The sequence below is a fragment of the Toxorhynchites rutilus genome, chromosome 2 (genome assembly GCF_029784135.1).
Source record: "Toxorhynchites rutilus septentrionalis strain SRP chromosome 2, ASM2978413v1, whole genome shotgun sequence".
In the NCBI taxonomy this organism is placed as follows: domain Eukaryota; kingdom Metazoa; phylum Arthropoda; class Insecta; order Diptera; family Culicidae; genus Toxorhynchites; species Toxorhynchites rutilus.
The window spans coordinates 278,017,414-278,032,369 of NC_073745.1; the positions used below are offsets into that span (position 1 = coordinate 278,017,414).

Here is a 14,956-nt window from a genome sequence, read left to right on the forward strand (position 1 = left end):
CCAGACGTTATGAAAATCTCCACCACTGTTTGCGATATCTATCCTCCGTTCTTTCTTTGTATCGAGCAAATCAGATGTGTCTGACATCAGCACTTGTATTGAATTATAATGATCGTTATTTGAATTATAGAGACATCAAAATTTCTCAGTGTTTTCGTCTCTGGCCTTGAAAAAGGCCAATTTAGAACTAAACTCTCGGCCTTGAAGAAGACCATATGGACAATCTCGATACCGTCTTGTCGCTAGCTGGATGGCTGATGAATAGTGAATGCTGTGAAGTAGCGAATGGCTTGTTTATACTTATTAAATTGAAAACGAGCGGAGTAGTTTTATTGTAAAATCGGAACATGAATCGCACAAACTAGTCGCACAAATAATAAAATCGCACAAAAAGGGTCGCACAAATGCGGAATCACACAAGAAACGATTGCAAGGAACCGGTTTGCCTGTATACAAATCGTAGAAGTTTATCACTCGCGAGAGGGAAAATTTAATTCGAGTATAAAATCATTTCGAATGTTTGTGTATCACTAAACCTAGCAGGGTGGGTCAAATGACAATTTTATAACTTTTTGTTAGAGTCTCATGCAAATAACATTATCACATCGTCAGACAAAGGACTACTATTCTTGAAAAAAATACAAAAAATACATTTCTGAAGAACGTTGAATTATGAATGAATAAATGTGATGACAGTAAACTCAAGCAATGAGAAATGCAACGTCTACTTGGTGATTCGATTTTTTTCATACAAAAATGGTGATTTTTAAAACCATGATCATTTTACGGACGAATCATGATCACAATCTCTCTTCGAAGAAAATCGTTAAAAACATAACATAAAAAAATGGATTTGTGCGACATAAAAAAATTTGGATTGGAATAGGCATACATGATGTATCGGTAGATTTAGTGTTGAAAGTTGAAATGCTGAATTAATTTACGTAGAAAAGGTATCGTGTAATTAACAGACTACATGTTTGTCCCATATCTCCGAAACCTGTGAACATTACTTTTGTAATTTATTATGAATTGAATTTTAAAATTAAACCACTTAAATTGCTTAATATCGAGGCCGCAAAAATTATATCCGTGCGCAGAATCAATTATGATTTTCTGTGTTTTGTTTACGTTTTGTTTACGATTACTCTCAATGGTTCGTCAATGTTATAGAGTGGTTCAAATATCATCAAGTAACATGTAGGGGGTGTATTCGTTAGCATTAATATGAAATTCAAAATGTAACTATCAAAATCAACCGCATGTTAATTTTACTTCCGTCTCAGCCGCACTTCCCCTACTGAACTTTTGTAATGCATGATCGGTTATTCTAATGGAAGCAATCAATTTGTCGTCTCATATTATGTACCCTCGCATGTATATTGTGTTTCGCAGGCACAGCTTGTTTCGCATTGGTAGTGGTGTATTAAAACAACAACACACAAAACCACTTTTGTTCGCGTCCAAGCGCATTGAAGCAACCTACATCACTCCCAAGGCAACCTAGCACTTGTGGGCAAAGTTGTCAAATTAACTCGCAGCAATAACATGCATTGCTAGCTGTCTAGAGCAACACTAAAACACTGAAATTGCGGGCCTCAACTTTCATAGTTTCTGTACGGGCATAATAATTCGCAGCTTACTTCTTTTAGAAGGTGAAACTGGGGATGTGCAAAATGGACCAATTAAAATGCAGTAGAGAATCAAATCGAACGCGTATTTTATTGCCCAGTCCCTATTTGTATTGAATGAGCAATCGGCTCTGTGTGCTCCCGTGGCCGAATGGTTAGCGTCACACATTGTCATGCCGGAGGTTCGATTCCCGTTCTGGTCAACGGATTTTTTATTAAATAAATTTCCTCCGACTTGCACTGAGGTCACGCGTATTCTAGTGGTCGCCACTCCATAATACATTCAAAGCGTGTTAAAGTGTCTAGAAAACTCAACTAAACTAATAAAAATACCCAAAAAAAATGACGCTAGTTCCATTGGAATCGTTAGTGTCGTCAAAGAAGAAGAACAATTGATAGAGTTCTGATTGCTAGCGTCAATCGACCAGCTAGAACGCTGGATTTTCGTTTTGATAATGCTTGACATTTCCCAATTCTCCGTTAGTAGGTTTCATAAAATATATAATTTTCTCGATTGTAATAAATAATTATGGAGTGTTCAAATCAATTGATGCAAAAATTTCGTAAATCCATCAAAAATTACTATTGAATATGCGGTTTTCCAATTTTTATCCCAATATGTTTATGAAAGACGTGATTCTGAGTCAAAAAATACAGTTCAATGTTGTAGAAATACTTTAGAAGAAAAACTACTCTTCTAGAATATCTCAGTACAAAAATTGAGCGTCACAAAAATTATAAGACCACTCACTATTTAATTCAGAAAAAAGTTACCCGTCATCAATATGGTATCGTAAGCGGGATAATGTTTGCGCCAATGAGCAACGCCAAAATTCAGAGAATCTTTTCAAAAATCGGTTTTGATTTTTTTATTTATTCAAAAGAGGAATGTTTATGAGAGTCTCAAACTATCTTAATCATCGATCGAGTTTCCACTTGCTGCAATTACGGCCTCCATTTCACATCCTCCGCTCAGAACGGCAGATGTTCCTGCAACCACTTCTGAGTACAGTTCGAGGCAGTGTTGCCAATGTTCCAATTTGAACAACAATCTTCCAGTTTTTTTCTCGATTCAGCCAAACAGTTAAATCATTGAATGTTCCAGTTTTTTTTTCAAATATTACCCAGTTTTATCCAGTTTTGTTTATTTGTGTGCATCAGTTTTACCCATTTTATGTATGAATAAACTGAAAATGTATAAATATTATCCTTCCCTCACCCTTCCTATCCTTTGATCAATTTTGCTTTTGACATTTGTCGTTCAATTAATTTTCAATTCATATTCATTTTTGAAAAAAAAATTATGCTATGCTGTTATTTTCGTTTTTAAGATATGATTTTTCAAAGTTAACCGGTGGTCCAAAAAAACATTTTTCCCCTTTTATCCAAAAATGACTTTTTGCAAAAATTCATAATATTTCAACTACTGAACCGATTTAGATGATCGAAATATTAAATTGAAGCCAATAAGCTAACTTTGTTTGAAAAAATATCACACGTGTGGGAAGACTGGATTCTAGTCGCATAGGTCTAGTCTAGTCTCATTGAAATATTGAACGAAGACATGTTAAATTTGAAAAATTATATCTCAAAAACGAAACAAATTGCATCTCTGATATCGAGATATTTTGGAATTCCGATGGAATTATCTTAATATCTTAAAAACGAAGAAAATACCATTATGTAAAAAATCCTCAGCTTTCAAGAAAAATTATAGCGCCCTCTAGTCCAAAGCCATGAAAACAAAAAAAAAACGACTACAATCAATAATTACGAAAACAAAATCCATTTTTTTGCAAGTTCAATACTTTTTAATAAAAGGCTAGCTCATTATTTGGGTCATTTTTGGGAAAAAGTGGAAATGATTGATTTTTCGAACCACCCTAAAATGGAAATCGAAAAAACCACCCTAACGAAAAAATAAAAAAATACGGGTCTGATGTTTCGTGATAAAGAACATATTTATATTTAATTTGCAAGTAATCATACTATGTATACTGCCCATGATTGCATAGGAGACGTAATCGACAACACCATTAGTGTTGGGAAAACGCATTTTTGTTGTTTTTGGCCTACAAGCATAACCATGCAAATTTCCGATGAAATGATCTGTCCAGTTGAAAGATATTCAGCAAAAAGAGGGCCTAGGCGATTTTGCGGATTATAACATATTTTTTCCATTTGGAAAACGCTTGCGTTTATTTATGCGGACAATCAATCGTTTCAATGAACATTTGTCCGCATAGCTAGACGTAATCACCAGGTTGCTCTGTTTGTAGCGTTAGTATTTAAAATTCCGATAATAGTCAAAACGTCTCCGTCGGTAGTTTCAGTTGTTATCGGATAAAATCAAAAAGGTTTGGAAGAAATTTGGTGAAATGCCTGGAAAAGGTGCTCTTGATTTATTGCGAGTCTATGATAGTACTTTTTTCCTGAAGAATACTCTGGGATATGATAAGAACAGCAGTTTCGTGTTTTTTCAATTAATTGAATTTGTAAAGGCAATCTGCAATGTTGGTATTCTTAGCAACATGATTTACCGATATCACGATCAATCGCATAAAGATGGTGGAGTGACTTACTCCAACGGTATGAGTAAATGCTGAGTATGTGGAATAATTCAATGTTGAATCCGAGGAGTTATAATGCTAAGAACCAATATTATTTTAATTTTACTATTGATCTGATTGTTTTATTATCTACTTGAAGATCCAAATGCAGAAATTTAGGTAATTATAACATTAAAAAACACAATTGCTTCTTTTTGTTCATCGTGTACAGAAAATAGTAATTATATGAGCAGCGTTTCAATGGTTTCTTATATTCATCTATTAGGAAACACTAAGTAATGAGACACTATCGTGACATACTTGTTTGGACTCTACAAAGAACGTGATTCAAATGTAGATTTAGCTTAAAGGACATAATACTGACAATTGTTGATTTTCGAATGATGTATGAAAGTTGTATGGAACTACGTCTGTTATGCGGACAAACAGTGATTTTTCGAAAACGTTTTTTCAAAATTGCTCAAATGTTTTCGAACAAAAAATGTTCGTTAGCATGTTGAGCAAACGTATTACATTGTGTAGAATGCGAAACAGCGAAAGAGTCGATTTTGTTCATTTTGTCGTTTACGTCTCCTATACAAACAAGGGCAGTATATTTTCCAAAATATTTTCTCCAGCAGGAAGAAACACTTAAAGACTTCCCAATTTAATCTCGATACCAAAATTTGGATTGGACAAGCCTGATATAAGAAGTAAAAACCAAAGAATAAAACAAAAAAAAATTTGGAGAGAAAAAATCTTTTTCAATACCAACATTTGATAATTCAATACCGAGCTGATATTTGAGCATTTTTGTTTTAGTATTGGAACAATATTAATAAAAATTATTCAAGAATTCTAATACATAGATCACTGCATAGAGCATGGAGACCTCAGTTTGGCAGTTTTGCGTGTTTTCTTCGGCTTCCATTCGTTGCATTTTCCACATGTCCCTATTCGAATGTTAACGAATGGGAGCTGAAACAAACCACGCAAAAAGTCAAACCGAATTCGCGTTGGAAGGAAAAGAACAGAGGATAGAGGTTAGGTTCGATGTCAAGCATTGGATTGGAAATTTCATTTTAGATAAACCGATCTTCTTAAAATGAAATCTAGGATGCATTTTTTTAAATGATCTTCCAGTTTTCTGAGAAACATTATTGGCAATCCTGGTTCGAGGTGTGGCACGGATCTTGTTCTTGATCTTGTTGAAATACAACATTTGGCTTCGGGTCGTACAACTATTTGATCCATGGAAGAACATATTTACTTGAAATCCCGATGTAGATCTCCGTGTTCACTTTGTCGCCTTCTGTATCGACTCTGAGTTTGCTATAGAAATACTCTAGGAGCTCACTAAATCGATTCAGGGACGAATGACCATCGGGTTAAAGTCCCTTAACACTCCTATACTAGCGCATTGGTCTGTCAGACCGAGAAATCAATAATTCATACATTTCTCAGAAAATATCAACACTACGACTTTGCGATTCTCTCTAGCTTCGTTATCCGTCGTTCGTCATCGTTTAGCGTATCGCATGTGTTGGTACAAAAGAGACGTGTACCACTTTTTTAACACTTTCGGTCTGACACACCGACGCGAGTATAGGTGTAACTTTTTTGGACAGGAACCTATTATTCAATGAAATATATTGTTCAATGAAATGTATAAATTAATGTTAGTGGCGTGGAATATTTATTGAACATAATGCATAAGATCATTACCGGACCATTCTCATTTGATTTCAGTCCCTTTTCTAACTGGATTGATCGGATCCATATATTAACTATTCGTCGATATATTCGTCGTTAGATTCATACGTTCAAAAGCAAAATATAAATGTTTGACTATCGTATAGTTATTCGCTAAATATAATGATCATACACATACACACTTGTAAAAGAATTTAACTTGTGGAAAGAATTGTAAACAGTAAACTATAAACTAATCGGTGGCTCACGGTAATTTTTAACAGTTACAGTTTCGGGAATATTTTTTTTATAATGGACAATATCGACAAGAAAACAAGAAATAGAAAAGGAAGTTCCTAGAAATCCTTTAATATCATCTTTTTAAGCCCCATCTAAAAAAGGCATTACTTCTTAGTTTACCAAGAATACAGAGACAAAGAATATTAGAAATATGCTAACTTTATATTCCAGAACATTTATCATCTGGTAATTATCTAGAAGGTCGTTATGCATTCTTCTCTTTGATAAAAAACCCGAAAAATACGCAATAACTGCATGAAATGTAAAAAATATGTTTGTTTCGAGCACGCAGTTATGCTATGTTCTGATTCCTACTCCAATGTAACCAGAATCGATTAATACGATTTTATGTTGTTTTATAGCTCTTTATACTTCCATAAATTATATTCAGTTGCTTACTTTTAATTAAAAACAGTGAAAAATTCGAATTTCGTTATTTGTGTTGGAGTATCGAAAATTACTCTATTTTGAGGATGCTGAGTTAGATAACTATTAAAACATAATAAAGATGGAGAAAACATATGGAGTTTGGAGTTTTTTCATTCAATCATACCCTCTTCTTCAAATAAATGCCAATAAAGCCTGAAAAATACACAATGGCATTATTACAGAGAAGTTGAATTTTCGGTCTGTGACACCGTGCGCGAGTATACGTGTTATGATTTTGCACCCGAGTACAGGAGGGTTAAAAAGCAAAAATTGAACTGAAATAAATCGATTCAGGGGCTGCTCGTAAACTACAAAACTTTTCTCGGTAAAGTCAGTGTTTGAATGGTCATTATAGAATGTTCATTTTGTTTTGATAAATTTGAACAATAAAAAATCTGTGTTATGAGCGGACATTGTCAAAATCAAACGTGTTTTTTTTTCATGTGACAAGTGATTATATTTTGTCATTTTAATCTAACTTCATGCATTTTTAATAGATTCATAGGTGCCATTGTGTCAACTACGTTCACAATGTAATGAAAGCAGATGACAAAATCTTTGACAATAATTTTTTGTGTAACAAAACTGACATAATACTAGATTACGCCTACAATGGATGATTAACGGCGGTATCTCGAGATGATAAAATCTGTCCGCTGTTTCGCACTTCTCGCTCTAATTTCGCCGCGTGCCATTATTGCTAAGGTGGAGGTGTTATTAACTATCACTCTACCGCACCGTATCGTTCGGAGATTTTTTCCCATGGTATCGAAAATAGCGTCGGTTGATCTCATTCACCGAGTCGGCCGAGTTTCTCGTTTCGCAGCACTATTTCAAGGTTAGGAAGTCATTCGTCTCGGAACTGCCTTCAAAGGTCTCCCCACTTGTTTCGTTTAATGTTTTGCGCCGGAGGCTACAGACAAGGATCTTATGGCTATTAGCGAATTCCGCTCACTCGGGCCGCTGCTAGGGGTAGACCTCTAATTGAATCCGGCTGGGTCGCTCTGTGAAGAAACACATTGCGTTCGGAATGGAATAAAATTGAATATTGACATGTGTTCAAAACTACAGTAAATACCTGAATATCAATAGGTTCGTTTATATATGTTTGTGTTTTGATAGTTGTATCATTCAAAATATACATATACACTACATGATCTGCCAACTCATACTGTTTTTTTCTCTGATTTGCAGGTTCGTTCCGCTTTTAAGTTCACGTTCTCCACTTAACCTCCACCACAAGGTAAGGCACTTCCGAACCCGTGAGGTTCACGAACTAATGATGCTTCGACCCAGGTTCAGCACTATGACACAGCATCAATCAGAGTCGCTGTTCGCATCCAGCTACGACGTGTTTCTATCCTCACGATCGACCAAAGCCATCTGGTCAGTCCCGTAACTCAAACGCGGGGGAATGACGTGCCGGAAGATTACTATCTTTGTGCTCATATTCCGCTCGCCATTTGCCAAACCGCCAGCAAACGGTGCTAATCTGTGCTGCAATCATAACAGTTCCGCCGAAGATGACGCATGGACGACAAATATGCCTGTCGAGCTTTGTTGGGTTTTATTGTCTTGCGGTGGTAATGGCACCATTTTGGCCGTGATAATCATCTGCCGGTGCGTGTCAGCGCTGGCAGAACAGCGTCTTATCCGCAATGTATTGTTGTTGTCGTCGTCGGAGCATGTTGCGAGAGCTTTGGTGGGAGGGTATCGCGTTTATCCGCGATGATTTTGCGTCCGCCAATATCGGTGTGCCAAACGAGCTGTGTAGGCGAATAAGTTCACGTAGCGGACGTTACAAAAAATACGGGTCGTTGATTGTGTGTTTTTATTCTGTTGTGATGGCATGCTAGAGGACAGTGAATATTTAAAGATATGTTAGTAATTTCTGTGAACCACAAAATAGCTTCTGCTATCTATAGGGCATGGATTCATAATCGAGAGTTGGAACATGCATTGCATATTGGTCTAATAGCAGGTATTGCATGTTAGGAACATAATAACCCGTCTCGGGCGCAGAACTCTGTGCGCTGAGGCCTAAAATTGGAGCAATGATCCTGTTGATTTGCCCTGCCGTCGCCTTTGTTCCGTTCACTCACGGAGTGCTTCACGATGGGTGCAACGAACGACTAGAGGCTGACCCTTTTATGCTCTCCACCGGTAGGCTCCTCTAGTCGTGAGCGGTGGCATTTGCTCGCTCCCGTGCAACTTAATGATTTGATTGACTTCCTGGCGAAGATAATGCTTCCCGTGAGCACGAGGTTCAGCAGGGTAGCATTTTGTGTGTGTGTGTGTGTGTGTGTGTGTGTGTGTGTGTGTGTGTGTGTGTGTGTGTGTGTGTGTGTGTGTGTGTGTGTGTTTGTATGTGCTTAGGCAATCATTATAATTTTCTGACTTGTGTACTTTAAACTCGTTTGATCCGCCAACTTACTGGGTCGTTATGTTTGCCTATGAAGTAAGAGTTCTAAGGGCCTTTCCAGCATACTTTTTATATAGAGCATGGAGGAACAGTTGGGGTTTCGACATAATTATTGTAGTTAGAAGACAAACTGTTATCATGAATGTATGAAAAATCATATTAGTTTTATTAATTCGATACAGTAACCTCGTAAACAAGATACGAAGTGCGAAATCTCAAGAGCGAACCTTCTGTGGAAAAGTTCAAACATTTTGGAGCTCGTTTTATCGTTACAGGGAAACTTCGATATAACGTACCCTCGATATAACGTCACTCGATATAACGTACATTTTACCTTGATATACATACATACGTACAGATTTCCAAAGTGTGAAGGAAAAATTTTTTCAATATTTTTTTTCTGATAAAAACAATGAATTATCTGTTTTGTGATGCTAAAACAAGTTTTGTACCTTCAATCAATTCCAAAATACAGATGATTTTGTGATTCCGGATTCTGAATGAATCAAGCTTTCATCAACAGTATGAAGAGAAACATCATGAGAAAGGCTGGCTTCGTCTTCTGATTGAAGTTATTCATTAACTTTATTAAAACAGCAACACAATAATGTATTATAGACTACGTTTGTGAGTACTTTATTATGCTTCGATATAACGTACAATTCGATACAACGTACAATTTTGAAAGTGAAATGTACGTTATATCGAAGTTTACCTGTATCATGTCACATATTTGTAATTGTATGATTTACAAACAAAGCTGCTTCTCAGAATTATTTTCTATGAATTGTTTGAATATTTTTGGACACTTCTTCTTTCTTCTTCAATGGCACTAACGTTCCTAGAGGAACTTCGCCGTCTCAACGTAGTATTACTTGCGTCATTTTTATTTGTACTTAGTTGAGATTTCTATGCCAAATAACACGCCTTGAATGCATTCTGAGTGGCAAGCTCTAGAATATGCGTGATCACAGTGCAAGTCGGAGGAAATTTCTTTGACGAAAAATTCCCCCGACCAGAACGGGAATCGAACCCGAACACCCGGCATGTTAGTTATGACGCTAACCACTCGGCCAAGGGAGCACACTTTGGACACTACGGACACTGAATATTTCAAAGTTTTCTGGAAAAATAGCAAAAAAATTGTTTTCAGAACGTTGTATACAGATAACGCTCTAATGAACACTTGCCACAAACGTTTTTGTTGCATGTATTGCAAGTATACATGGCTCTGTTTTTGTTGCATAATTGTATTTGACAAGATTTTCGTTCTTGAGGTCTTTTAGTTAAGTTTTCTGTAGTACAATCCATTGCTTTGTTTGGTAGTTTTTTCGCGGAAGCTTGTTTTCTGCAGCACTTATGTCCATTGGAAAGTTCTTCTGCCAATTGAAACAAGAATTGTTTTCTGGCAATGTACTCACAAGTCTCTTTGTATAAAATCCACGAATTGATTGCTGCCAAGTCCAAAATATAGTAGAACATCTGCAATGGCCATCTACGAGACCCTCCTTTTACGCTATACTTGCTTGCCATCTGGTCAACTACATCTACTCCAAACTTGGTTTTATTGTAAAACGATACAAGTTCAGGTATTTCTATTTCTACAATCTAAATTTCGTAACTACTCCAAACTCTAATCATATCGGACAACTGTTGTGCGTAAACTGCACGAAATTGCATGTCTAATTGAATGCAAATACTTATTGATGTCCACCATTCCATGGATGATGCATAGATTGTTATAAACTTTGGAAGATCCGTCAATTTGACCGTTTCGGTAGAAATAGGTATAGATGGTACTGATTATGGAAGTTAAAGCCGGTAAACAGAAATTGAATATGAATAATAAATTATCCTTACATCTCATGAAAAGTCATCGCAAAATTCTAGAACAATACATAGAAATTATATAAAACTTTTGACCATGAAATTTGAGATCCGTCAAATTGACGAATTAGTGATATTTGCGTCAAATCAACAGTTTGGTCGACTGTTCACATATTCTAGGAGAGGCGAACAGATATTTTGTTCAATTTCAGCGATTATTTCGCATTTCGTTGTTTTGGGGGGCAAAGTGGTCAGTGGAGGATTACTACTGACAATGTTCTGTTTCCAAATGCTGATATACCTTCTGCTTCTAAAGGGATTCCCTTTGTGGTTTTGTCCCAGGAAAAATATGCCTCCCCAACCAAAACCAAGTCTCATTTTGAAAAACGTTATGTGTTTCCTACTACGTTTTTGTACGTATGAGAAAATTTCAATTACGATTCTAGGTGAATAGGCCTAGCTCATTTCATTCATGTACCTACTATTTCAATAATGGTTTGAGCAAATTTGGCCAAAAAACACGCATAAATCTATCTCTTCTAGCGTGATATGTGCGAGTTACCTTCTCACTAAAAAATGTTCAATATTTCAACCTTTTTTCTAATAATGGAAAATGTACTATTTTCAATTTTCATAATAAAAACCGCTTACTAGCTTGAATTACAATAAGTTGAGCTACAATATTCTTCGAAAAACGGGAATTTTAGTGGTTTGTGGACAAATGAAATGGGCATTTTCCTCAGGGTGACCACATTCCCCTCAGTTCCCCTATATCAGGGATGGCCAAACGGTAGACCGCGGTCTACCGGTCGCCCGCGTAGGTATTTCTAGGCGACCGCCAGCTGGTCTAGGATAATGTCACCTCCAAACGCAATGGATTATATATATTATCTCACCTTTTGCCGTAAATATTTTATAAGGTGTTTATGCTAACAATAATAAAACATATCAGCTGTGAGAGAGGATTTTTCTTCATTAAAGTTTCCGTTCTAATATTTTCTTTCAGATTGTTAGTTATTTAATATCTAGTTGTTCGACCATAACTTGTAATAAAGAAAAAAAATTGTCACTAGGAACAACTTCAACAAACATCCGGAATAAGGTTTCAAAAATCAATAAAAATTGAATTTTTGAGAAAACTTCCCTTTAGAAGACTGCGAATGCAAGTTTTAATGCAGTATTGTTATATTAATTTTAAAACTATATAAAGTAATGTGAATTAATTGTGCAGATTTCTTTCATAAAATATAGCCATGAATAGAGTAACAGTGATGAATGAGAAATTAGAAATTTCTAAAATTAAATATTGGCCCTAATTATGTAATTCTAGGTGAACAGAACTTTGCTAGTTAGCCCTATTTTACTGTTATAGATATAGTCGGGTGAAAGTTGTCGGCATAATTTTTAGAGCTGTTTGGTTTGATTATTGCATTTCTGGTGTTTTGATTGGGAAGTATTTCGGCAACGTTTCAAAATATGAAATTCGTAGATGTTCGAGAAAGAACTCGATTCGATAAGATTCTATCGATTTACAAAATACGAAAGTTTGTTCGGTGGTTCCAATATTTCCGATCGGGGGTCCTCATACATCGAGGTAGTTGAGGATACAATAATCATCTTGATTGAATTTTTATGGAAAATAAAAATAAATGACGAAATCAACGATATTGATTGATGAGATTTTACAGAAACTAAAGTATTACTTATCCATGCAATATGTATATTTGGGAGCTTAGACCGACACTGATATTGTGCAAACGCTTTTGATGCGGGTTGAATGGAAGGCGCTGCAACAAAAATTCGGGACTCAACGTGTTAACCCTCCTATACTCGAGCATGCAATCTCACAGACAGACCAAATGTTGTTTTGAGGAGGCTGAATTAAAAGATTATTGAATGAAGTTGAAGAAAAAGTATTTTCTGGAGTTTTTTAAACTTAATTAATTCTTTTATTACTTTAAATAAATACAAATAACGCCTATAAATACACAATAGAAAAATTACAGAGACAAGTCTATGATATCGTGCGCGAGTATACGGGTTATAATTTTACACGTGAGTACAGGATGGTATAAACTTTGTTTTATTATCTAGTACTACATTCATTTTCTAATAACCTTTTCATATAGTCAAGGTTGGTGACCGCCGTCTAACATTTGAACAATTAGTCGCCCGTTATACCCAAAAGTTTGGCCACCCGTGCCCTATATTGTACACATATACGCCTCTCGCTTGAAGAAATGCTGTACCAGTATGGGTGGATATCACTTGTTATGATACTTTTAAGCTCATTTAAAGTGATGTATGAGGATGTGCAAAATTTTGGGTAAACGAACAACAAAATAATAAGATCAATCTCACATATGGACAGCAATCAAATCTGAGGTATTGATACGCCAAGTTGACCCTAACCATTGAGTCCCTGCTGTAAATAAGTGTGCATTTTGAATCGTATTTGTCCCCCCTCCCTTCTTTTGTTCCTATTTCGTCCACAATGTTTCGTCGTTTCATTTCATTCATGTATTATAGTTCCAGCCTCTTCCACGATTCAGAACAAAGTGACCGAACTCTAAATTCTCAGATCAGCCAGGCGCGAAATCAATTCTGTCGTAGTTATGTAATTGTCACAAAAGTGCACAAGTGCGTAAGGTTTCTGAGGCCAATTATCAAGCGCAACAATTGCCTCGATCATTAATCCTCATGTGCCGGATCGAGCCAAAATTTAGGTTCAACCCATATCTTCCGATCTGCTCTTCAATATAGTGCCGAAACACGAAACATAACAGTTCGGCTGAAAAGTTCATGAGGTGATGGAAAAAATACAGTGCATACCAAATCATGGTTTGACAAACGTCATCCGGACTCCAGCAGAGTCAAAAAGCAATGCATTATCAATACACGAAATTCGTATTTTTCCATTTTTTTTCACAATAACAAGAGTTGCTTCACTTTCAATGCTGTAACTCACGAACCAATCGACCGATTGCTGTCAAATTTTGACATGTATTCATTGAAAGATGGTGTTTTGTGATAGTCAAGTAGATTTTTGCAAGAGGCGTCATCTACTTTACATCAACTTTATGAACTTTTCAGCCGAACTGTTACCAATTTATTCGGCACCGCGAGTGAGATAATAAAGGTTCTCGCTTTATTCTGGAAACCACCTTACTTTTCACCTCATATTTGATACCCGAGTCGATAAAATGTAAGGACACGACTTCAAATTTCATCTAATGACAAACTATAGCCACGCCATCCGCCTTCTAAAATACTGTGACTTGAGATTATCTGCCGTTGTTCGCTGCGTGGAGCAGAGGAGATAAACAGTTCTTTAACTAAATAAAAGAAAGAAACAGCAAGAAGGGTCTATGATCCAAGGTACGACCGTTTGGTTACTGGATGGGTTTAGGGGAGCGGTATATGAACACAAGAGTACCAATAAAAATGGTCATCTCGAATTTTCGAACGGGACTTCCTGAAATATGTTGATTCCCGCGAAAAATATCCTTTGCAAAATTTAAGCTCAATCGGACTTTGTTTGCAAAGACGTCAAAATTTTAGTGTTACGAACACCGAAAAATCACCAGCATGAATTCTTAACAAAAATTGTTTGATGTTAAATGTCTTAAAATTGCATGAATTGAGATTTACTGTTATCCGTTAAATTTTTTTTATCAAAAATTGTCTTTTTTGGCACTCGGTCGTTTTTCCGCCTGAAAAGTCGGGTTTTGACAAAATATGTTTTTTGAGTTAACAATAAAACTCATGCATCCTTTCATGCAATTTTAAGACCATATTAAATATGGATTTAAAACATTCATGAAAAGTGCATTTGTGTTTATGTTGTTTATACAAGTGGTTATTAAAAATAGGTGAAAATTCTAGGATATTATCGGAAACAATTCTTCTGGTGTAATTAGTGTCAAACGATCTTTTAAAGTTTTAGGGAAACAGAAGGGATTTGTTTTTTATGGTCAGAGATCATCTGAATTTCGGAAGCATTCAGCTGATTCAGACGTTCTGGAGTTGAATCGCATGTGATAATAGAACTCATATTACTTTTCTTGAATGGTTTCAGAAAGTATTGAAATTTCATAAATTTTCAA

The 14,956-nt window shown here is 35.9% G+C and overlaps 1 protein-coding gene across 5 annotated transcripts in view; it reads left to right on the forward strand.

Moving 5' to 3' along the window:
- LOC129768438 (putative ferric-chelate reductase 1 homolog) overlaps positions 1-14,956 on the forward strand; it is a 111,729-nt gene that overhangs the window by 74,343 nt on the left and 22,430 nt on the right. Inside the window, exon 1 of one of the 5 annotated variants that reach the window (XM_055770098.1) lies at positions 7,824-7,844. The exons of the other annotated variants lie outside the window; for them this stretch is intronic. The gene's annotated coding sequence lies outside the window, so the exon portion shown is untranslated. Of the gene's footprint in view, positions 1-7,823; positions 7,845-14,956 lie in introns of those variants that run through there. 5 annotated transcript variants of the gene reach the window in all.